General features: G+C 43.1%; 1 long non-coding RNA gene across 2 annotated transcripts; it reads right to left on the reverse strand.

The window, feature by feature from the left end:
- Window positions 1-6,816: 6,816 nt before the first annotated feature.
- Window positions 6,817-25,166, reverse strand: LOC309363736. Of its 2 annotated transcripts, XR_014165561.1 has the most exons (3): window positions 24,694-25,166; window positions 8,798-8,935; window positions 6,817-7,472 (listed from the first exon to the last, which is right to left on the reverse strand). It is a non-coding gene; the product is annotated as an uncharacterized lncRNA (long non-coding RNA). The 2 variants fall into 2 exon arrangements; XR_014165562.1 differs by lacking the exon at window positions 24,694-25,166 and having other exon boundaries at window positions 8,798-12,760.
- Between the last annotated feature and the right edge of the window lie 453 nt (window positions 25,167-25,619).

Below are 25,619 nucleotides of genomic sequence, written 5' to 3' on the forward strand. Positions count from 1 at the left end.
CTCTCACACACACACACACACACACACACACACACACACACACACGGAAAATAGCACTTTTAGCAGGGTTGGCACAAAGCAAAACCCAACAGAGCTTAGTCTAGAACACAAGATTACCGCAGTGCAGTGATTACTTCTAATTAACTTTTTTGGAATTTCCAAAAATGATTTGAACACACACACACCCCGCCCCGTATGTAGCCTTTACCGCAGCAAAGATCCCAGTGAAACAACTCTTTAGTGTGCAGAGAGCAAAATCCAAATACAGTGGTACCTCGGATTAAGCACTTAATTCTTTCCGGAGGTCTGTTCTTATCCTGAAACTGTTCTTAACCTGAAGCACCACTTTAGCTAATGGGGCCTCCTGCTGCTGCCATGCCACCGGAGCAAGATTTCTGTTCTTATCCTGAAGCAAAGTTCTTAACCTGAAGCACTATTTCTGGGTTAGTGGAATCTGTAACCTGAAGCGTATGTAACCTGAAGCGTATGTAACCTAAGGTACCACTGTAAATAGTCCAGATCTTCAAAGGCGCTGTGCCAATTAAGACCAAAAGAACCCAGCTTTCATTTGAGCAGATATCAGATTTTGCACGCACTTGCTGCTTCCGACCATTTAGTTCTGTGGTCAGAAAACTCAGTGTGCTGTGTTAATGCTGTTTAAAAAATGAATTTGGTCTTGAGACAGGGACCAAGTACATTCATTCATTCATTCATTCATTCATTCATTCATTGACAACTTCTAGATGAGAAGTGCTCTATGTGGGGCTGCCTTTGAAGATGCTGCAAAAACCTATGCAGGAGCAGAAGGTGGTGGTATGACTATATTTGTGAGCTAATATATGCCATCTGTTTGGAAGCACTAAGATTGGTTATTGGTCTTTTTCAACCCAACTCAGAGTTCTGGTTCTTACCTTCAAGGTCCTAAACAGCCAGTGCCACCACCTGAAGGAGCACTTAAGATCTTCTGAGGAGGCTCTGCTCTGGATTCTATCTTGTGGGGGGAGGGGCTTGATTAGCCTTCAAAATTATAAAACACCCTCCCGCTGGAAGCCTGAGCAACATCCTTCATGCTGGCTTTCCATGGACAAGTTGACCTTTGAAAACTGATCAGTGATCTGCCCTGTTTTGCTGTGTTTATTGCTGTGCTGTTGCTTTCCCTTTGTGTAATATTGTTATTGTGATTTTCCTTGTTATAAAAGGAAAGTTTGTCCAACATTAGTATAGATATATTTAAAGAAACAGAATCTCTGTGCATAGGAAGAGTGGCAAACCATTATTTGCTAGCTTCTCATGCCAGGATAGTACTTCCCAAACTATAAAGATGCGTGGTGCTTTGTTATATGGCGCTAGATTAGTTTGCACATGTGTGTGTGTGGGGGGGGGGCAAATCTGAAAAAGTCCATTCCTCCCAGTTTCTAATTTTTCCAGTTTTAAGTTCAGCTTTCCAGACTTCCATATTAGTGTGTGAATGTTTCTTTTAAAAAGACCTCCTGAAAATTCACCAGCATTTCAATGCCAATTTATTCTAATAAGACACATTTTTACAAAGCAATTTCCCCAAATTTGATGCTTTTTTGTATGTTATTTTCAGTAATATAGGCTTCATATGCACACTCTACCCCAGTACATGCATTTTTGTACACATTATTTGGATGAGGAACTGAGCTGCAAAATTCAGAGATGCGCAAATTTTGAAGGATGGCTGGTTTTAGCTGGCGTATTGTTGTGGAAAGTGTGTTATTTGAGAAGTTTGCCTTTAAATGCAAACGGAATTAATTTTTTTCCTCCCTCCCTCCTAGTACGTGTGTAAACAACATGCATGCAATGATCGTGCAGCAGCCCAGGAACCCTTTGTCCAATCTTATCCTGATAATGAGGGTTGAGGTTGTGCTTTGTTGCTTCCAAATATGACTTTTTCCAGCCTAGTATCACTAGTAACCTCTTGCTGATGTGCCTTGTGGCATTTAAATTCATCCACCCATGTATGGCTTTCACACCCGTACACAGTGGAGAGTGATTTATGGGAGTAAGCAGTGGAGCCCGAAGGCCAAATTACCTTTTGCATATTTTGCTTCCCTTAATTTACCCACCCCAGGATCTGTTTGCACAATCCATTTAATCCCCACCACTGTGGCGCAACCTTGTTTTGGTGCAACGGGTTCATGCACAGAGACATGCCAAGGCTTAATCAACAATCAGAGATGTAAAGGAACATTCAAAGTGCTATTTGGCGCCATTATTGCTGCTGCTCCAGCAATGTCCTTTTGCTCCCAGAGTACAACCTTATATTATGCAAGTTTTGTTTTTGTGTTCAGTGAAGAGTGTAATTGTCCCTTGTTTGACATGGAGTACCAGGAATGTTCAAAGACCAAGTGGAGGCACAGGGAGGGAGAACCACCCTAAAATGAGCAGGTAAGTGGCCTGTTTAGACAAGGTTCATGCTGATGTTAGTTTCTGTTTATATTGTGTAACCACTTCTAATATACACCATTCCAAGTCCTTGTTTCTCCTATGAAGATGGCCAAGAAGATGACTAGGGTCTCTTAATAAACATTTAGGATTTGTTTCCATTTCTAGTACTCTGTGACTATGGAGATAATATTGTTATGCACAGCCACGCTATTTTCCTAGAAAAAGAGGTACCAGAACTCACCATGAACACCCTCATTCTCTTAGAACAGCAATGGTGCCCACCTGAGAGGTGCTGGAACTGAGTTCCAGTGAGTTCCAGTGGAAAAACCCCCTGTGTACAGCCCAATCTCTGTGTGGTGAGAAACTTTAGGGGCGCCAGCACATAGCTTGGTTTCAGTTTCCTTGGAATATAGGACACTGGAGACTTTATCATGTATGAGTTTATATGCACATACAGTGGAACCGTGGTTCTCGAACTTAATTTGTTCTGGGAGTCCGTTCGATTCCTAAAACATTTGAAAACCAAGGTGCGGCTTCCGATTGGCTGCAGGAGCTTCCTACACTCAAGAGAAAGCTGCATCAGACGTTCGGCTTCCCCAAAATGTTCAAAAACTGGAACACTTACTTCCGGGTTTACAACGTTTGGGAGTCGATTTGTTCGTCAACTAAGCAGTTTGAGAACCAAGGTTCCACTGTATATACAACCTGAGCAGAAGATGGAAAGGGTCACATGAACACATGAACTCTACAACAGAACTTGCTTCTAGAAGTTGCTTTCCTATTGGGTTTCTTGTGGGGTCTCCAAAGTCATAGCTTTGGTTTCAGCACAGAACACAAGTCAAAGGCTTGACTACACTGGAGCAAAAGGTGGATTCGCACCTGCCTGCCTTTGTCACTGGAGCACAAAACAACTAGCAAAATATTATGCTGCAGGTTAAAGTGATTTGAACGTCAAACTGTAAAAAGTAAACTACATATTACTCAAATCACCATTCTCCAGGTCTCTTTCTCATCACCTCCCCCTTCCCCCCCCAATAACCATGGAAGCTGCAATCTGAAGCGGAAGATCAGTACAGAAAAGACAGCTAGCTTATAAAAAGTGGAAGGGGGGAAACAACAGAGATAAAGGAGTTTTGGATTTGATATCCCGCCTTTCACTCCCTTTAAGGAGTCTCAAAGCGGCTAACATTCTCCTTTCCCTTCCTCCTCCACAACTAACACTCTGTGAGGTGTGTGGGGCTGAGAGACTTCAGAGAAGTGTGACTAGCCCAAGGTCACCCAGCAGCTGCATGTGGAGGAGCAGAGACACGAACCCGGTTCACCAGATTACGAGTCCACAACTCTTAACCACTACACCACACTAGCACACTGGAGACATAACTGAGCATCATATGTTAAACTTTGGTGCATAAATCTGTATACACTTACTTGGGAGTCAGCCTCATTGAACTGAGTGGAACGTAGTTCTAAAGTAAATAAGCTTAGGACTGGGCTGTGATTTATTCAAAGGAAGTGCAGTGTTCTTAGGTCTTTTCTAAAGAGGCAACTTTCTCAAATCCATTTTTAGATATGGAGCATTATCACTTAACAAGCAAGGTTGCTTATTTGTGGAAGTGATGCTGATATGTTTGTCAGCACAGTGTGCTGGAGAGAGCAGATGGGGGAAACTCAGCGAGTGTTGGTCAGATAGAACTGGGTGTTAGGAGTTGCTTAAATTTAAGCATTTTTTTTCTTAGAATCATAGAATTGTATTATTTTGTCAGTGAGAGTCAGTGAATACATTCATCTCCAGGGATCTGATTTTTCCATTCCCTGTGCTTAAACCTCCCTTGCAAGGACGTATGGCAAAAGTATCCCGTGTAGTTCCAGCTGATTTTTTATTTTATTTTTTTACTTAGGGAATATTATTGCAAAGGAAAACAAGCTGGACCACGATACAACTGCCATGACTGTCCATGTTGCCATCTGAGAGGTACCTGTCTGCTGACAGTTTCCAGGCAGCCTCAGTACTTCCAAAATTGTAACGACTGGCTGCTACTTAAACTGTGAAACTCTTTATTAAATGTTCAGAGTCTTTCGAAATTAGTTAGGGATTTATGGGACTCAGATCATGTCGCCTGTTTATTTGCACACCTCAAGGGTGGCCACAGAGTTTGGCAGCAAAAGCCCCATTTGCTTACTTCTTCAGCAAGCAGGTGACGCTAATAGAAAGAAAGAAACCTCAGGTTCCAGTGTGCTAGAGCCTCTTTACTTGGGTTTTGGCTGGCACAAGGCACTGTGTGCCAGAATCGGGATAGCTACTTTGGGCCGTCTTTCTGCATTACAAATGCTTTGAGTGAGAGGTGTGATGTTGATGTTTCTCTGGCACCTTCATCTTAAAAATTTGACACTGTCATCCTACCCAATGAGAAGCTCGCTGGCAGATGATCATGTGTGGCGGCCCAACTATCTGAATGTTGGAGAGTAGTCATATCAGTGTTCTTCTTTTTCTTAAAATTGCAGGTACATAGAGTCCTGTTGATGTCTAAACTAAACACAAGCATCACACACACACCAAACAATGGAGCAAGTGGGACCATCTGAGCTTAAAATTGTGATTATTTGTGCAGGCCCATAAGCAAGAGAGGCCAAGCTTGAAAAAGGGAGTGCTGTCTGAGGGAATATCAGTGAATTTCCTAGTGATGCAGTGAGGACCTCTCATTAAGTGGGACCTGCAACAAAACACTGCACTGCGGAGAGTGCTCCTGTTCCCATTCAGCCTTCCAGCCAACTCCCTGTGATCTCCCAATACTCCATTCTCTTTCCTCCATTTTCCTTTCTTTTCCAACTGGTAGTCAGCACTCTGAACAGGATCAGTCTGTACATTGTTGTTTTTGGGGTGTTTTGTTCCCCTTAGGTTTCTTTTTTGAAACATGATCTGCCGCCCCCCTGAAAAATTTCCTTCTTGTCCTTTGTCTTCCCTCATGTCACCCTTATTTTATCTCCATTTTTTTGGGGGGGGGCTTTCTCCCTCCTCTTCCCTCAGCGAGTACTTTCCCCCTCTTTCCCCCTCCACAGGCCAGATGCACTCACTTGTTTGGAGTGAGTGGAGCAGCTTCGCATTTCCAGATTCAATCTTTGCTTTGGTTCCTTCCTTCTGCACAACACAAATGCAAGGAATTTCCATTTTCTGGTTTTTGGTGTGTGTGTACTCCCTTCCTTCCACAACTGCTGGTGTGGGTAGACCAGTCATGCCAGAGGCTATGAAGGAGGCTGCCCTCTAACACCAAATGGGAGTGCTTTCTGGGGAGATAGTTACAATGGGAAGCAAAGATAATATCCAGCTTACCTGTCCCTCCCTAGAGACCAAAGTAATTCATTTTTCTCTGCCAAATTCCACTCTCTCTCTCACACACACGGTATGAACTAAGTAACCAGGTATGTGAGAGCTTAGAATAACCCAATAATTTTGGCACAAATCCATGCAAAACCCTAACGATGGCATTTATTAATAAATAAAAGAAAAGATGAGGACAAATGGAAGAGGGAGAACGTTGCTTTGAGAAAATAACAAAAGATCACCTTTTAGGTCAACTCTATCTAGTCATAGCTACTTGCAAACAGGCCTCTGGTCTCCTCACATGTGTAGATGGCGAGTTGAGGGACTGAGATACAGAAAGACTGTGAACCACAATCCACTTTAAAGAGTTTTAGACTCAGGTCTTGACTTACAGCTGGCATTATCCAGCCAATCGCAAGGCAGTCATGTAGCCAGGAAAATGCCTAGGTGCTTGGGGCTGAAACACCCAGGGTGACATTAGGCCAGAGAGGACCCATCTAGGTGAGGAACAGTCACCTTTCCTCAGTTCCTGGATGTGGCTCCTCCATTTATAGTAGATGGAGGACTGGGGAGATTGAGTAATTTTAGAGGGACAGGTTGGGGAGAGCAGAACAGAGCCATATATATTTAATTTATTTCAGTGTTTATAAACAACACGTTCATAGGAAATATAGCAAGGCAGCACACAACATAAAAACATAATGCAATAATGACTGGTTAAAAAAAACTTCAGTAACATGTCAATAAAAACTGGTTGTTAAAAATGTCAAAATCAAAATTTCTGTCTGAACAGTATGTTTTTAAAAATATGTCTAAAAGAAAGCAAGGATGACTCCTGCTGGACATCTATTGGCAGGGAGTTCCACAGGGCAGGACCTGCCACATTAAAGACATGGACCCCGACTAAGCCTCAGGGGACCACTAAAAGTGCCTCACCAGGGACTGATGTGGAGAATAAGGAATCCCGCAGCCCTTATGTGCCCCAGTTGTTTAGGGTTTTGTGAGTTAACCCAAGGATCTTGAACCTGTTTTACTAGCAAATTAGCACCTAATTATCAATTTTATCCCCATAGGAATTGTTTTCTCAATATTTCTTTTTTCTATTTCTGTAAACCTTGAGGTTCTGTGAACATTATGTCACATCACTTGTTTTCCTGGGTGGTGCCATTTTGGTTTTGTAATGATTGGTGTGTGTGTGTGTGTGTGTGTGTGTGTGTGCATGAAGTATACTCTCTTAGCATCTCTCTGACTATCTACTTCTTAGAGTGCTGTAAAACTAGAAGTGAACTCTGTGTTCACAGAGCATTGATTTCTCCCATTCCCAGAAGGCTGATCCTGGCCCTTTGTCTGTATGGGTTTCTTCCTTCTGTTGACAGAAGTTTTTGCATGTCAGCCACACTCCCACACTGTACTTTGAAAGTATTTATAATAATCTCAAAGAGGAAACTACAATTTGGCATTCCCAATGCACTGAGGCAGAGCAAGTTCACAGACCCATGCAATGCTCCTCTTCTGCTTTGTAGTTCATTGGATGTTCACGAAGGGCTTGTCCACACTTTCACCTGACCTGTAACTTGATTGTAGCATGTAATGACTAATTCTCCCGTATCCAAGTGCTTTTCTTGTTGTTCCAATCTTACCTGCTGAATGGGAATTTATCAGATGCGTAGAAAATCCAAATGGGTATTTTGCTTCCCAAGCTTCAATTCCACGGGCAAGATCAGATTTTTGCAAGGTGCAGCTGTGGAACAATGAGAAAGGGAGAATTAATTGGTACACAATATGATAAAAATACAGGTCAAAGGAAATTGTGGATGATCCATCAAGGTGTTGTGTGGTTTGAAAAGACCAAGCAGGCTTAAATGGACATGTAAGTGGGCTGGGAAAACTATTGTGTAGTACGTTGTAGAACTGAAAATCTGCAAATTCTCCAACTTACTTTTGTGTGTATTTGAAATGCAATCCTACTGGTTAACCAGAAACTCTTCATTGGTCTGGTATCAGATCCAAACGAGTTACACGTGTGCACATGGGCTGTTTTTCTCTCAGAGCAAGCAACGCTCTGGCTACCATGGAAGAGAAGGCATGGTTCAGTTTTAAAAGCAGTTTTTCCTTTTCTGCAGTGTGGAGGGTTCTCCAGTGAACGAGCATGACCTTTCTCTGAATCCTGGCCGCCTTGCGTCGCCAGTATTAAGTAAACAAACAGCAAGGACTGGTATAAAAACGAGTTCCTCATTAAGATAGTAAAATGTAAGATTTGTTTTATTTGTTTTGTGGCTTGTTACCCTTCAGTTGTATTTTTCCTACTTTCTTTACAACCATAATGGCTAAGAAGCCCTTTTCTTTTTTTCTTTTAAATGAAATTGGGTTAGTCATGATGACTCCGGGAACTGAGGTTTTCAGAGTGACGCCAAATATCACAATAAATGGCAAGGGTTGACTGCCCCTTTGTGAATCTGGACTTTAGCAAATCATTTTAATGTCAGTTTACTCACAGTTTTTTTGTTAGGCAAGCAGATTGTTGCGTAATGATCCCCCTGTCAAAGTTGCCACATAAGACAGTCTGCCATGCTGAACACATTAAGTGGGACGAAGCGCTTTGACTAATAAAGGAGGTCATGCTGAGCAACAGCTGGCTGGCCCTCTTGCAATTTGAATATTTTTTTTAAAGACTCCAAAAGGAAAGTTTGCATTTTTAGGAGAAAAGGGATCTGCAGCTGGCTCATCAGCATTTTAATATCACATCTCCAGCGAAGAAGTTGGAAGATGCTGGATTGAAGTGTTTGTAGCTAAGAAAAAATACATAAATGACTCTGTGAAAAGGGAACTCAGTGGGTCTGTGTTTTTAAAGCTTAAAACAAAGTTAGATGTTATTTAGGACTGTATGTATGCAGTGCTTCATTATCACCACCATCAATGCAGTGCATCTTACTTCGGTGTAATGAATTTAAGATCAGGATGTAGGACTGCAATTAGAAAACTGCTGGTTTAGGGCAGGGGTAGGGTACATTTATTTTTAGCCCAAAGCCCCATGCACTCACAGGTAATTTGCTGGGGGCCGTATACCTGTGGTGGGCTGGGCCAGATGCAAAGATGGGGTGGGACAGAGGTAAAGCAACAATAGTGACTCTTAACTTTGAGCAGTAGGCTACCTTCCAGCTGGACGAAAGCTGGACATCTCATAGATTGGAACCTCATTCATGCCTGTAAGACATGCAAGGAAAACATTTGTAAAGCATATTCAGTCATGTGGCAACCCACCACCACATGGTGCAGGTATAGGAAGGTTACCAGACATCCCAGTTTCCCGGGGACAGTCCCTGGATTTAGAAATCAGTCCCCAGACAAAATCCTATGATTCCTAATGAAGTTGAAAAGTGTCCCTGGATTCACTGAAAAATATCCGTAACCTTAAGGTATAGCTCAGACACAAGTTTACTTCTCAATGAGAAGCAGCCATCTTAAGATAAAGGATACATCAAGGGATGGTGTGGGAAACTTGTGGCAAGGGAGGAAATACTGGTTGAAACGTGAGGTCAGATTCAGGTTAATGTCTCTGGGTTTTTTTTATAAAGGAGATGATAATGAAGAACAAAAGGCTAGGATTAGTTTTTAAAATAAACTTCCCAAGCACTTGTGGTTCCTACCACAACCCTATTCATTTAATTGAGAAATGAACTCCACTGTGTTGTAAGGAGCTTACTTATGCGAGGAAGCATTGCCCACTCCCCTGTGACCTCATTGGCCACGCCCTGTGACCTTGGTGCCACGTCTCCCTGACAACCTAGCAGCCTGACTAGGTCTGTTGGGTACTGGTTGCCTCTATATTTTAAATATTCATTTGTATGGACCTTTATGTATGTTGCCCTTCAACATAGTTCATACCCTGCAACATTTCTCCTATGAAAATGGGGGCTTCCCTATTCCATATTGATAAGATTGCTATTTATACCTCACACATCTTACTGGGTTGCCCCAGCCACTCTGGGCAGCTTCCAACATATATAAAAACATAATTAAACATAAAAAACTTCCCTATACAGGATTGCTTTCAGACAGCTAGAGGGTCAGATAATGTCACACCTTCCAACATTTATCCAATGTAAATAGGGACATCCGAAGGAAAAGTGGGACATTCCAGGGATGTCCCTGGAAAATAGACACATTTGGAGGGTCTGCATGGCTTACATAATCAAAATATAATAAGCCATTAAAATACAATTAAAATAGGACACATAGGCGACAGTGGCTATAAAAGCAGAAATGTTTACTCCTATACAGGATATAATCTTTGTAAATCATCCCCTCTCTCCATGCACACACACACACACACTGAAATTTAGACTTTAAATGGTGAGAAATTAGATGACCCCTAATTTCTGTGAGAGTATATGGGAGAACTACAGAGGCACTTCTCCCTCAGTTCCAAGGAGCCTGGGAACATTTGCAAACGCTGGCAACAGGAGAGACTGAACTATAGAAGCTTCCTTTTCAGCAGCAGGGAGGGGAAAAAATGCCTTCCCCTCCTCTTTGGCAAATTATAAATGTTGCACTTGGCTATTTCTCTGCAGGGGAAAGGGAGGGGGGGTCAACCAAATCTAATTAAAGCAGCCTGGATGAATGGCTGTTCTGTCTGATAACCCCTTGCCAGCGTCTCTTCAGGTGCTTTCTCACTGCTCATTTGCAGAAGTTGATGCTTATCACCTGTGCTGGGGGAGGGGAGCGGGGGCTCAGAGCAGCTGCAGCCGTGGTGCCTGGTGTCTGGCTCGCAAGCGCTTGCCCGACACTTATTTCGTCATACTCCGCTTGTTGGCCTTGGGTCAGGCCAGAGCTCCCCTTGGGAACCATTGTAATGAAAGGCCCTTCACATCATCCACACAGCTGTACAAACTGCGGCCACCTTAGCCCTCTTGTCTGCTCTGGAATGTGGCTGGGATTTGGGAGGCTGTGTCTGAGCGCAGCCTTTCGGATTTGGCCTTTGGAGAGACCGGGTGATTCCTTTCAGTCTTCCTTATCCGATCTCTGCAAAGGATTAGGCTGAGCTTTTCAGACGGTGTAAAAAAGAGAGCAGACGGGCAGCTCCAATTCAGAGGGTTGAATGAGCTGTTTCAGTCCTGCCACATCCTGCTGTACACATGTGAGCAGGGGTGAACATGAGGTGGGCTGACGGCTCGGGTTCGGAGGGAACATTGGACGGTGTAATTTAGGGTCAGCAAATTGTGATAGTACTAGAATTCATATTCCACGTATGTTCCCTAGAACTCCTCCTTTAGGATGGCACCATCTGTTGCCGTAAAGCAAGGGTGGCCAACGTGGTGCCCTCCAGTTGCTGCTGGACTACAACTCCCACCATCCCTTCCTGAGTCTAATTCCCCCGCTCCCTGACTTGACAGTTGGAAAAGGGGAAACTGCAAAGAAAATACATAGGTCTGGTGCAATCCTGGAGGCCTACCTATCTCCATGCTGTTGCTGTTGCAAAAGAGACCAAGCAGGAAGGGTGTGTCTATGTAGGATTATGGAGGAGACGGGTCTGGGTGGATGGGGTTTTGCATCTCAGTTTTGAACCTCTGTTAGGGAAAACGTTAAGTTTAGCCTTCGTGGGGTCCTGCTGATGCATGCAGCTGGCACAGATCAGCTGGCATGGGACCAGCAGAGGTTTTGTACCCTTAGGTGCGTGCTACAGTGCTGAACCATACACCATCAACCTGCCTTAACAAAATGAACATCAGAAATGGCAGTATTCGAAAAACTGCAGGAGACCATTTCAGTCTTCCAAGACACTTTACCGTTGACCTGAAAGTTGCCATTCTCCAGCAAAGGAATTTCAGTGGGACACCTTAATTGGCTAAATTAGAACTTGTAGAAAAATTGGATTCTGGTTGTTCAGGCTTGACTCCGGACAATGGTTTCTTGTGCTGCTGCAGGTGTTAATTAACATAGCAAAAGAGCATAAGAAGAGCCTGCTAGATCAGGCCAATGGCTCATCTACCCAGCATCCTCTTCTCACAGTGGGCATCCAGGTGCCCCTAGGAAACCTGCAAGCAGGATTTGGGCACAAGAGCTCCCTCCCCACCTGTGGTTTCCAGCAACTGGATTTCAGAAGCATGACTTTCACCAATTGAGGAGAGAGAGCATAGCCATCATGGTTACTAGGCATTGATAGCCCTCTCCTCCATGAATTTGTCGAATCCTCTTTTAAAGGATGTTGTAGTACAGTGGTACCTCGGGTTAAGTACTTAATTCGTTCCGGAGGTCTGTTCTTAACATGAAACTGTTCTTAACCTGAAGCACCACTTTAGCTAATGGGGCCTCCCGCTGTGACTGTGCCGCCGCACTGTTCTCATCCTGAAGCAAAGTTCTTAACCTGAAGCACTATTTCTGGGTTAGCGGAGTCTGTAACCTAAAGCGTATGTAACCTGAAGCGTTGGTAACCCGAGGTACCACTGTATAATAATAATAATAATAATAATAATAATAATAATAATAATAATACCCCACCCATCTGGCTTACAGCATATATAAAGCGTGTTCTCCTTCATGGAGAGCACGTGTTGTGGTGGGGGCCACCAGGACACTCCAAAGTTGGGGGCGGGCTAATTGATCGTTGGCCACTGATGATTGGGGCTTCCCTTGTTGTTGGGAAGAAATTAATGTTGCCATTTATTGATTGGCAGCCAGAAATGCTAAAACTCCTTGCACGAGGCTAGGGCTTCCTCTTTTTGACCGTGCATCGGATTGCCCATCCCCCCCTCCCTAGAATTAGGGTTCTTCGCTTTGACCTTGCTATGCCTGTCATGGGGTTGTCTGCTCTTGGGGCAGGGGCCCGGTAGGAATTTTGTCCATCTGGCTGATTGGCTGGGGCCATTTGGTTTTTGCCTACTGCGTAGCAAATCATCACAACTTGTAAGGTTGCGGTTAGGCATTGGTTTACGGTTCGGTTGGTTGAGGGGCAGTGGTTGAGTGCCTGCCCTTGGTAGGTTTAGTGCCTGCCCCTCTAATGCTGCTGCTGCAAGGGATTCCGTTAAAGGAATCGGGGCTAACTATTGCTTGTCCACTCTGTCAAGGGGGCTCGGGCCATAGCAATGAGCTCCTGGTTGCATTTGCGGTGAGGGCAGGTTCCCTGCTCCGTCGTTACCCCCGAGTGTATTCCCCTATTCTGACTTGCGCATCGTGCTGAATGTCAGTCTGTCCCCCATGGTGGGGGCAGATAGTCACAACCAATGCCTAAGCAACCACTCACAAATTTGTATTTTAATAAAGTTGTGGCCAAAATTATGTCAAAAATCTTAAACAAAAATACTGTGGGATGTGTGAGCTATTGGGGTGGCCCTGGGGACCTCGACACACAAAAACATAATAAAACTATAGGCTTTGTTGTCCTGAATCTTCCAACATTCAGCTATATTGGATGTCCACGAGTCCAAGTGCTATGAGAGAGGGATAAAAATAGTCACTAATATATATATATATATATATCAGAATGAATGCTCAATGAACAGGTTGTCTGGAAGTGCCCTGTGTCAGACAGCACTAAGTAATTGCTGCTGTTGTGAATGGCCACTTTGCTTATCTCCAGCTTTACTGAAGATAATTTTTTTTGTCACAGACAGTACTTACAAGCTTGTATGTACACCAAACATCTGATGAAGTTACAAAAGCTTAAGCTGGTTAATCTGTAATTCTTGACAGTTCCACAAGACCCTGGCTGTTTTTGAGGTCAGAGACTAATGGCCAAATTGGAATGATGTTAATTGAATGCAATTAACATCTAGGTTTTTGAAAAGAATTAAATAGCACCCCTCTCAGAGCAAACAAAAGCTTTAGCGGCTGGTTTTTATTGGGACTCCCTCTCCACTCCCTGCTATTTGGGTGCTGTTGCTCCAGGGCCCCTGCAGCTATTTAAATTTTTTAAAATGAGAGCACCACTTGCATCCACACAATTAAATTCTCACTTGATGCTAATATGCCTACCACTCTGGAAGTTAGCTCCATCCAAGCCACTTTTGATCAGCAAAGGCTATGACATTTTGGCTTTAATAAATCTGGCACTTGTGATTTCTTTCATTAACTCATAGCTGATTTCATTACCAGGCCTGGCAAAATTACAGTCTCGAAGTTGCGAGCAGAAAGTGCAACTTGATTCCACTCCAAGCTGAGGAAGAAGGAAAATGTGATGGTTATGGTCTTCAAACTAGCAATTGCTTGATTAAGTCTAAGTTTATCTTTCTTATCTCGCCTCCCCTCCCTTCCCCTGCTGGGCCCCTGGCAACATGTGGCTCAGTCAGACACTCAGCCCCAGTTCTGCAGGGAAATTTACGGTTTGTGTTTGACAGTGGCCATCCATTACGCTTCTGTGCAGCTGTTCATGTGAAGACAACTTTAAACTCTTCCAGAAATTGCTTGCATTCATCTGCAGGCATTCCTTGCTGGACCAGGAATGCAGGAAGCTAACTGCCTCCTCTTCCCTGGCAAAGAAGAGCAAGCTTCTGTCCCTTGCATCACTACAATTGTTCATTGACAAGGATGGACGTGGAGAATACTCTGTCATCCTGGGGGATGCACCCTTCAGAACAGAACTGCCTTACGCAGAGTCAGATCACAGCTCCATCCAACTCAGTCTTGTCTGCACTGACTGGCAGCGACGCTCCAGGACTGCAGTCAGGGGCCTTTCCCAGCCCTTCCTGGAGATCCTGGGGGTTGAAGATGGAGGCAGATGCTCCACGTCTGAGCTACGGTTGTTTCCCATTGGCATCTCCAATTCAGGGATCTCCTTTCAGCCTGACATCAGATGGCTTTCATAATGTAACACCTATGTTTGTTTTTATGCAGTTCAGAAAAGGCACACAACTACATATTCTTATGGCGCTCTCATACCCAAGCACACACTTGAAGTTACATTATTGGTGAGGCAATATTTAGACAACTGATTTCTCCCCACCATAAGATTATTTTTGAAGTTGCTTGGGGTTTCTGTGATGCAAAGATACGAAAGCCACAGTGAACACTTCTAGTGTGCTTCCATACCACCTCATGAAAACTTGGGGTTAGGAAGCCCAGTATATATTGCACTTGGATCTTAAACTACTTTGGGCCTTATAGTTTCAAAATTTTCAAATGGAAAGGTATGTTTTGTATGTGATTTAGTATTGATAGTTGATGCGTGGCATTCCTTATTGCAGTTGTTTTCAAAATTTCTACATTCAGGGATTACTTTGTACACTGACATCTGCCAAGGGACCTTCTTCATTAGAGATTTTAAAACAGAGGTTGGGTGGCTGTCTTCCAGGGATTCTTTTGCTGTGATTTCTGTATCGCATTGGGGTCTCTTCCAACTCTACAATTCTATGGAAGTCTAGGGATCTTCCACAGAATCTGCTTCTGGGGATTCTGGGGCATTCTCTAGGACACAATGCTCAATGACCCACTGTGAACAGGTCCACAGCCAGGATTCCCCTGTGGCAGAAGTGGTAGTCTTTCAATATTGAGCAAACTCTCATAAGCTTCTAAAGAGTTCCCTAGAAAACAGTTATAAAGCCAATGATATTTCTTACCTGACCATTATCTGATGGAAACCAGCCAAGACAGCAACCCTAAAGCCAGCCCAAAGTCAGCTGAGGAGCAGAAATGCCACTTTGCCCCACAGTGTGCCTGTGGAAAACTTTGTGGGGGTAGACATCCATTCAATGGCAGTTAACCCACCGTTGGTGAGGGCCAGAATGGAGCATGCTGGGGCAGCCAAGCATCTTTTCCGTATCCAAAGTGCTTTACCATTTTTTATCAGTTTCCTAGCTTATTTGGAATCTGGCAGATTTCGCTTGCAAGGAAGCTGAGATTTCCAGTGAGCAGATGGGAACAAAACTATCTGGCATTTCTGAAGTTTATTTTTATATAATCCTTCATTCTTTTTATATACATTTGGAGCTTTCCTTATGGCAGCCCTTTCTACACTCAGAAGGTGATGACAGTATACGAGAAATCAATATTCATAAGCACTTGGGGCAGATCATGATAAAAGTAAGCATGATTCAGCAAAAATGGAAGCACTTTCAATGAGTGAAAATAAGTCTCACAAGGCCAAACTACACATTATGTTTAATGTATGTGAGTATTCATTTGAGTATTCCCCCATCCTCAAATTAAATAGCTGTGGTGGGTGGGGTGGGTGGGAGTCAGGATTGGACTGTTGTAAGGAGGAGTGATGTGAGCATTGTTATGTATTCAGTGGTGTGTGTTTGCCTGAGCTTGAGTTTGGACTAAGTATTCTGAGCTCCTGTGTTCTGATTCGATAAATGATGTCCAATCACAGAACACTTCAGGTTTTGGGCCTCTGCCATTGGCCCTTGAACTCTGAGTCGTGATTCGCAGCTTGGAACTTTAGACAGCCAATCACGTTGGGAGTGGCCCAGGCTTTCAGGATTGTATATAAGCAGTTGCTTTGCCCCTGTTTCCCAGTTATGTAGTTCAATAAAGGTTCTTGCTGTTATCACTGTGTCTTGCCTCATGGGAACCCACCTACACTTCAGGCATGTTCGGTGATATATTCTTTCTGGTCTTATAGTCAGTATTCAGGTCCATGCAGTGGGAGGCACAGCTGGGTACATTTGCCCCAGGCGTTGGAGGGCTAAGTTGACCAGGGGCCCCCACCAGGGACCAGCTGCATTTTTGTTTGAGTTTCTAACTTTATTCTAACAAGACTCCTGCCCCGGGCCTCAGACAAGCTCTGCATGGGCCTGTCAGTATCAGTTTTGTACCAGTGGAATCCTTGATACTTGCTGATATCCATGCACTTTTAAATTATACTCTTGTTGTATGGGGATTAATGGCAGGACAACAAAAGGGTATTTAGTGAACACTGTTGGTTGCTAAAACACTTATACTTCACTTCCGGAGGCGGCGCGAACGGCAATGGCTGCCAGCTCCTGAACGGGAGAGGGTAGCTCCGTCGAAACGGGTCGCCCGCTACGGCGAAGCGGGGACCCATCCAGAAAAACCACAGGCAGCAGAAGCCTGTGGTCCTGAGACCCGGCGGGCGCCAAAAGCAGCCCCTAAAACGACGAAGGGACCCCGTAAGGGGCTCCGGACCGCGGAGGGGGTAGCGGCGCTGTGGGTCGTTGCGCGATCAACGGAGCGAAGCCGCGTCGCTGTTGCCGGTGAGCGCTGACCTTTCTTCTTGAAACTGCTAACTTTGGAAAGCAACAACCCGTGAGTAATTTGGACAATATACTTTTAAAGCCTCTAAAAATTGTGAATTTGGCTGAAAGCGGAGCGACGAAAAACAGGAAGTCCGTCTTCCGCTGACACTGAACTTGAAAGTAAAGAGCAGGAGGAGTGGAGACAAAGAGTAACGTTTTGCATTGACTGATCTGGCACCTATTTAAACTGTTGTTTCTGGCTGATTTAAAGACTTTAAGTGGCTGATTTTTGGACCTTCATTGAGACAAGGATACCTGTCTTCTGTTGATCTATTGGATTACAAATAAAAGTAAGAAACCCAGGTACTGGAGCTGCCTGAGTAACTGAGCAGTCAGTCTGCAGGCTTTGGATACTTTGAATCTGAACTTTGGAACATACTGAGTTTGAATTTGTTACTTTGAAACACTTGTTGTCTAAGCACTTTTGGAAACAATGTTTGGCTTTAAGTTTTAACTCTGCTAAAATTTATCTTTGTGAAGATCTTTGGAGATCAATTCAGACTTACTAATTTTAATTGGATTGGACTTCCTCCCCAAAGACATTCTAAGCTCCACCTAGAGGATTTTTGGATTTACAGCAGTGACTTTGTTTTACTTTCTCTTTCCCGGCCTCCTGTTTGAGTGTTACCATCTGGGCTCTTACTTTCTCATGGGAACAATTCAGTTTGACCTTGGTTTTTAGATAACTTTGGAATGAGTGGAACAAGAAAAAGGGGAAGAACCAGACAAACAACGTTAACTTTACCGACAGTCTCACAGCGTAGATCATCTGTGCCTGTTTTGCCTACTACTTTGCCTCCTGAGGCAGAAGCGGCTTCCCTGCTACAATCAGGGGAGGGAGAAACTGAGGAATTACAACTGGAAGATATGGCCTCAGGAGCAAGTGGCACTGTTTTGGAGAAAATTTTTGAAAAATTGGAGGCTCTGGACAGAAAGGTTGACCAGCAATCAGCTAAAATTGACTTAAACACAGAAAGTTTAAATAGACTAACTGGACAAGTTGCACAGAATGTTCAATCTATTGGAGAATTGAAGGAGGCTGTAGGTGAAAATCGGAAACTGGCGGAAGACACTAGCCAAAGATTGGGACAGCTTGAAAAAGAAGTAAGACCACTCAGCAAGCAAGTAGGAGAACACCAGATCTACTTTTCCATGACAGAACTTCGGAACAGGGAGGCCAATTTAAGGATACGCTCAATTCCAGAAGTGGAAGAAGGTAACTTAACTGAGTTCCTCACCAAAGAATTTTCCAAGTTTTGGAACTTAGAAGAAAAAGACTTTAAAATACTATCTGCTTTTAGGCTTGGAAGACTTATAAAGAAGGAGAAGCCCAGAGACTGTTTGATAATATTGAGATCAAAGGAGGAAAGGGACAAGATTCTAGGCCTGCACTACGGAAAGTCACTGGATATTTTGGACAAAAGAATTGAAATTTATAAGGATATTCCTAAACAGCTGTTGGATCTTCGAGCAGACTACTCGGAATTAGTAAAATTGCTAAGGAGCAACTCAATCATCTTCAGGTGGGAGTTTCCCCAAGGTTTATCGTTTACTTTCAGAGGGAGGAAGACCAAAATTAGAACGCCGGAGGATAGAGACAAGTTTTTGGTGGCACACGGAGAAGATCTTCATAAGGGACTTGGATTACCCCCAGGGCCTGAACCTCCGGGGGTTCCTGCACCCCCGGACCCCCGAAAATCTGAGAACAAGGTACCCCCACAGCAAGAATAACCAGATATATTCAGGATGTCTCTGCAACTTTTGAGCTGGAACATAAATGGCTGTAACATTCCAGGGAAAAGGAGAAAAATCTTTCACATTTTAAAAAAGGAACATTTGGACATTATTTGCTTACAGGAAACACATGTGACCAGGCTCCACAGAAAAGTGTTAATAAATAAAAGACTTGGTCAGGAATTTATATCTTCGGATACAGTTAAAAAGAGAGGTGTGGTAATTTATGCAAAAGAGAGCCTTTCACCTAAATTTCTGTTTAAAGATGAGCATGGAAGAATTTTGGCGATAGAAATACAACATCAAGGGGAAAAAATACTGATATTAGGAATTTATGCTCCAAATGAAGGAAAATCGGAATTTTACAAGAAGTTGCATGAGACTATGCTGGACTATCTGGACTACAACAACATCATTATGATGGGAGATATGAATGGAGTTGTATCAACCAACATGGATAAGTCACAGAGCCAAAAAATTTCTAAAGATGGGAGACTACCAAAGACCTTCTTTGAAATGACAGACAATATGGACTGGATTGACATTTGGAGAGTGAGAAACCCCTTGGGAAGGGAAGGAACATTTTTCTCTGAAGCCCAACTGACTTGGACAAGAATCGACCAGATATGGATAACTAGAGGTCTGGCACCTAAGATCAGAAAGGTGGAAATCTGCCCAAAGACATGCTCCGACCATAACGCACTGAGAATGGACATGACATTGATTCCAACCGGTTCCTTCAGATGGAAGATGAATGATGGCCTGTTTAGAGATCAGGAGATTACTAAGAAGGCCCAAAAAGCTCTAAAGGATTATTTTGAGATCAATATGAACACCACAGTGGAAAAAAGAACTATCTGGGACGCAAGTAAGGCCGTGATGAGGGGGTTCCTGATACAACAGAACACGGTAAAGAAAAGGAAACAAAACGAAAGGAAAGATAAAATTTTGGAAAAAATCAAGGAGTTGGAGAAGAAGTTAAGACTTAATCCGAAGTCTCAGCCGATTCTGAGAGAAATCAAACTTTACCAAGCACAATACTGCAAACTGATAAATCAGGAAATAGAATGGAAAATCAAACTAATGAAACAAAAAACTTTTGAGTCGGCTAATAAATGTGGAAAACTGCTAGCTTGGCAGTTGAAGAGGAGACAAAAGTTAAATACAGTGACAAATTTAGAGATTGAAGGAAGATGTATCCAGAACCCCGGAGAGATTAGAAAGTGTTTCCAGAGATATTTCAAAAAATTATACACTCAAGGGCCACAAGATGAAGCAGCGATTAAACAATTTTTAAAGACAAATGGACTGGCAAAGTTGTCAGAAGAAAATAGATCAATTCTGAATGGCAAAATAACACGACAAGAGATTGAGCAGGCCATCCAAAACATGAAACAGGGCAAATCACCAGGACCAGACGGGCTGACCTCCAAGTACTATAAGACATTGAAAGACTATTTGATACAACCACTGATGGAGGTCAGCAATGAAATTTTAGAGGGGAAGAAGGCGCCAGAATCGTGGAAAGAAGCTTTCATCACATTGATACCAAAATCGGAAACTGAAAAGACACAGCTTAAGAACTACCGTCCCATCTCCCTTTTAAATGTGGATTACAAAATATTTGCAGACGTTTTGGCAAGTAGATTCAAGAGGGTTTTAAACAAAGTAATTCATAAAGACCAGGCAGGCTTTCTCCCAGGTAGACATATGTCTGCTAATACAAGGAACATTATAGATATATTGGAGCTTTTACAAACAGACATAAATACTAAAGCTGTTTTAATTTTTATAGATGCGGAGAAGGCCTTTGACAACATATCCTGGAAGTTTATGAAAGGGAATTTAAAAGAAATGGGAGTGGGCCGGGGGTTTGAGAATGGGATTGATGCAATATATTCAGAACAAAAGGCTAAACTGATAGTTAACAATGTGGTTACAGAAGAGTTTAAAATTGAAAAAGGAACACGACAAGGCTGTCCGATTTCCCCGTTATTATTTATTTCGGTCCTGGAGGTGCTCTTGAACACGATTAGAGGGGACAGGTTGGTGGAAGGGATACAGGTCGGAGCGAAACAATACAAACTTAAAGCGTTTGCAGATGACTTAGTTCTGACATTACAGGAGCCAGAATCTAGTACGAAAAGAGTACTACAACTAATCCAAGATTTTGGTCGGGTGGCGGGATTTAAACTAAATAAGCAAAAAACCAAGGTGTTGGGAAAAAACTTGACAGATATTGAGTCGGAACGGTTTCAGAGAGAGACAGAGTTAACTGTGGTTAAGAAAGTTAAATACCTAGGGGTAAACATAACAGCAAAGAATTTGAGTCTGTTTAAAGATAATTATGAAAAATGTTGGTCTGAAATTAAGAGAGACTTGGATAGCTGGTCAAAATTGAAACTTTCATTGTTAGGTCGAATAGCTGCTATTAAGATGAATGTATTGCCAAAAATGTTGTTTTTGTTTCAGACATTGCAGATTGTAGATAAAACGGAGTGCTTCCGGAAGTGGCAGAAAGATATCTCCAAATTTGTCTGGCAGGGCAAAAAGCCCAGATTTAAGTTTAAGATATTAACGGACGCAAAAGAAAGAGGGGGCTTTGCCCTGCCAGACTTAAAGTTGTACTATGAAGCCGCAGCTTTCTGCTGGCTAAAAGACTGGCTACTTCTGGAGGACACGGATGTGCTGGATTTGGAAGGTTTTAACAATGCATTTGGATGGCATGCATATTTATGGTACGACAAGGTTAAGATTAACAAGGTCTTTAAGAACCATATTGTCAGAAAAGCAATATTTAATGTCTGGACAAGATACAAAGACTTATTAGAAAACAAAACACCGAGGTGGCTGTCACCTTTGGAGGCTAAGGCCCGAAAAAGACCCAATATGGAGGCCAATTGGCCAAAATATTGGGAAATACTAGAAAGGGATGGAGACAATTGGAAACTGCAGAGTTTAGAGAAAATGAAAGATAAAGTGCGAGACTGGTTACACTATGCTCAGATTAAGGAAGTGTTTAAGATTGATAAAAAGTTAGGATTCCAGGTGGAGAAATCGAAACTGGAAACAGAACTGTTAGAACCTAAGACCAAGGTACTTTCAAAAATGTATAACTTGCTGCTGAAATGGAACACACAAGACGAATTGGTTAAATCGGCTATGATAAAGTGGGCCCAGGATATTGGGCACAACATTATGTTTGAGGACTGGGAAAGGTTATGGACCACCGGGCTGAACTTCACAGCATGTAATGCTCTGAAGGAAAATGTAATGAAAATGATATATAGATGGTACATGACCCCAGTGAAATTGGCTAAAATATACCATTCGTCTGATAACAAATGTTGGAAATGTAAGGAAAATGAAGGAACATTCTTTCACCTCTGGTGGACCTGCCCTAAAGTGAAGGCCTTTTGGGAAATGATATACAATGAGTTAAAAAAGGTATTTAAGTATACCTTCACCAAGAAACCAGAGGCCTTCCTTCTGGGCATGGTCGGCCAGAACGTGTTAAAGAAGGACAGAACATTTTTTATGTATGCTACAACGGCGGCAAGGATACTTATTGCTAAGAGCTGGAAAACCCAAGATCTACCCACACTGGAAGAATGGCAGATGCAGCTGATGGACTATATGCAACTAGCTGAGATGACTGGCAGAATCCGCGACCTGGGAGAGGAGAGGGTTGAAGAAGACTGGAAGAAATTTAAGATCTATTTACAAAAGTACTGTAATTTGGTTGAATCCTAACAAGGAAGCCAGAGCAGAAATAACTGTCTACCATTAAATTATAATTTTTTATTTGAGTTTAACCTAAATACTGCACTTAAGAGCATAAACAAGATGATAATTTGCTTGGAAAAATTCGTTTTTAATGATGAAAGTGGAAGCGGGAGACGTGAGGGAGTCCACAATAGAATGAAAGGATGTTATGAAACCTATTCTGTTTGTTAAATATGTATCTGTAAAAAATCTTAATAAAAATTTTTATAAAAAAAAAAAATAAAACACTTATACTTCGAGTTGGAAGGATAAACAGTCACTATCTATTATGCAATAATCTGAAGGTCTCACTGACCTTGCTGCATGAGAACAAATCTATTATAAATGTCAGTCTTTTCTGAATACCTATCTGAAGAGGTCGATGACCTGTATCAGCATATATGTTTAAATTAAAATGGGTGTCTTGATAGCTATTGTATTTTTGATGTGAGCTGGTGTGTTGTTCCTCCCTCTTTTCTACCTCCCTATTTTTGTTTTCTTTCTTTCTTTTTTAGACTTATGTATATTAAACAAACAGAATCTGAGGGAAAGCCTTTTGGGGGGGGGGGGAACTATTCTCAATAGAAAATTCCACCACAAGTAGCTATTTGGCCTAGGAATGAAGCCTTGCCATTGGAGGTGGATCTCCAAACAAAGCCATTGGAGGGGGGAGGCTTCTCCAGGAGGGAACTACCAATGACTGAGACCTATAGAATAGGAGGAGGAGCACCATGGTGGTGTGACACTCTTTCTCAAGTATACACTGACTCCCAACAAATTATGAGAACTGTCTGTTGCAGTGGCTCTCCATGGCATATTATTGCCACCACCACTCCTGTGTTTCTCTTGTCTCCCCACAAAGCCATTCGACCTGCACAGAGGCAAAGGCTCTTCTCACCTCCAGTGCTATGGAAATCACAAGCAAAATGTGCAGCAGAGTAGCAGGGACAGGTGGGAAGCCAACTCTCTCTCTGTGGAATTCTAGCAGGGCTCCTGTGCCTACTCAGATTGTATGGCTGGTGGCAGTCTTTCATTTATGTACTTCATTTCGAAAATTTGCTCAAAAGAATATTTTTTGGACAGATCAATTCATTGCTATCTGTTATTGAGAACGCCTTATCATTAATCCAGATGTGCCATGACTTGTTACCAGGAAATAAAACGTTACACAGAGAGCACTTGTGCAGAAGCTGGAGGGCAGTTCCTTAAAGCAAGGTTGTCTGAGGCTACAACATTCATTTAATGCATCGTTTGCTGTTCCTTTTGAGAGTTATAAACCACAGTGGGATGTAATTGACCTGTAAGGTAAAAGGTAAAGGTACCCCTGCCCATCCGGACCAGTCGTGTCCGACTCTAGGGTTGTGCGCCCATCTCACTTAAGAGGCCGGGGGCCAGCGCTGTCCGGAGACACTTCCGGGTCACGTGGCCAGCATGACGAAGCTGCTCTAGCGAACCGGCACCAGCGCAGCACACGGAAATGCCATTTACCTTCCCGCTATAAAGCAGTACCTATTTATCTACTTGCACTTAAGGGTTCTTTCGAACTGCTAGGTGGGCAGGAGCTGGGACCGAACAACAGGAGCTCACCCCGCCGCGGGGATTCGAACCACCGACCATGAGATTGGCAAGTCCTAGGTGCTGATGTTTTACCCACAGCGCCACCCGCGTCCCAATTGACCTGTGCTGCAAACTAATATTGACAAATAAACAGTGAATCTCTTTCGTCAGGGTTCCTTGTTTTTGCATGCGTTCATACTTGCTCATTTTTCTAGTCAGCACTCTGTTGATTTGTTAGCCAACATTTTCCTTCTTGAACCATCATTCAGTTAAGGCCTCTAAAATATCCAAGAACATTAACATCTAATCTCATGCCGGACTGTGTGCAACTGGTATCAAAGGCGTACCCCGCGTTCACCATGTGTGCTGTGGGTTCTTGTATAATTAATGCAAATTATATGCTCATATAAATATGTGAAATAACCACATTCTTCTGGCTCAAACACTGGCCATCTGGCCTCGAGCAAACTGCTCACACAGAAACAGAGCATCATTTGAAACTTCCAATGCCTCTGAATAATTTCTGAGAGAAGGTTATCCATTTCCCTGGAAACTTAAAACTTAGTGGAGCTGTTAAGTGTGCTCGTTGACATATTGAGTGCCATCCAGAGTGAAGAAGAATGCCCACTCTGTGCTACTTGGTTAGTTCAGTCCTGAGAGAGGTTTACACTTCTTTAACAAGAATGGAAAGGGCAATAAATAGGCACTTCTCACCTTGTCATCGCAGTTGCACCACTGCTATATCTCAGTAAATTCAGTGGTTTGAAAAAGTTGCAGTAGAAGAGCATATGCTCCTGGTTGTTTTTTTCTGTGATGTCTCTTTCCAGGTGGAATTCTTGAGCCATCAGTTCCCATGAGAGTTTTATGCCACATACACTGGTAAGGAAAAGACGAGTAAGGAATCCTCTCAAAAGTCAGCAGCAGCACAAATCAATTATGTGGCACACTTTTAAAGTGCAAATTGTGGGGGGTGCAGGGGGGGAGAGAGAACACTTTATAACAACACTAATCAGCAAGTAAATATTATTCCCATTTTATAGAGAGTCTGAAAGATGGTGATGTGCCCAAGGATGCTCTCCTGGGTGCACAAGTAAATAATATATAGGTAAAGCTGGGACAAGATGTTGCAAAAAACATTGAATTCCTCCAAGTATGTTGACTACTTGGACTCTTTACAAACTGGTTACAATAGAGCATTGCCCATTCTGCTGGGAGCCAAGGGTGTGGAGACGTTTAAGGTTCCCTTCCGTCCCACTACACTCATAGGAAGCTGCCTTACACCGTCAAATCATTGATCCACTTAGCTCAGATGGCCTTCCCCAGTCTCCTGACTTGAATCTCCTGTTGCTGTTTTAATTGTGGCATTGTTTTAATGGGCTAGGGGACGCGGGTGCCGCTGTGGGTAAAACCTCAGCACCTAGGACTTGCCGATCGCATGGTTGGCGGTTCGAATCCCCATGGCGGGGTGCGCTCCCGTAGCTTGGTCCCAGCGCCTGCCAACCTAGCAGTTCAAAAGCACCTCCGGGTGCAAGTAGATAAATAGGGACCGCTTACCAGCGGGAAGGTAAATGGCATTCTGTGTGCTGCACTGGCTCGCCAGATGCAGCTTGTCACGCTGGCCACGTGACCCGGAAGTGTCT

Source organism: Podarcis melisellensis, assembly GCF_964234715.1.
Source record: "Podarcis melisellensis genome assembly, chromosome: 2".
Lineage (NCBI taxonomy): Eukaryota > Metazoa > Chordata > Lepidosauria > Squamata > Lacertidae > Podarcis > Podarcis melisellensis.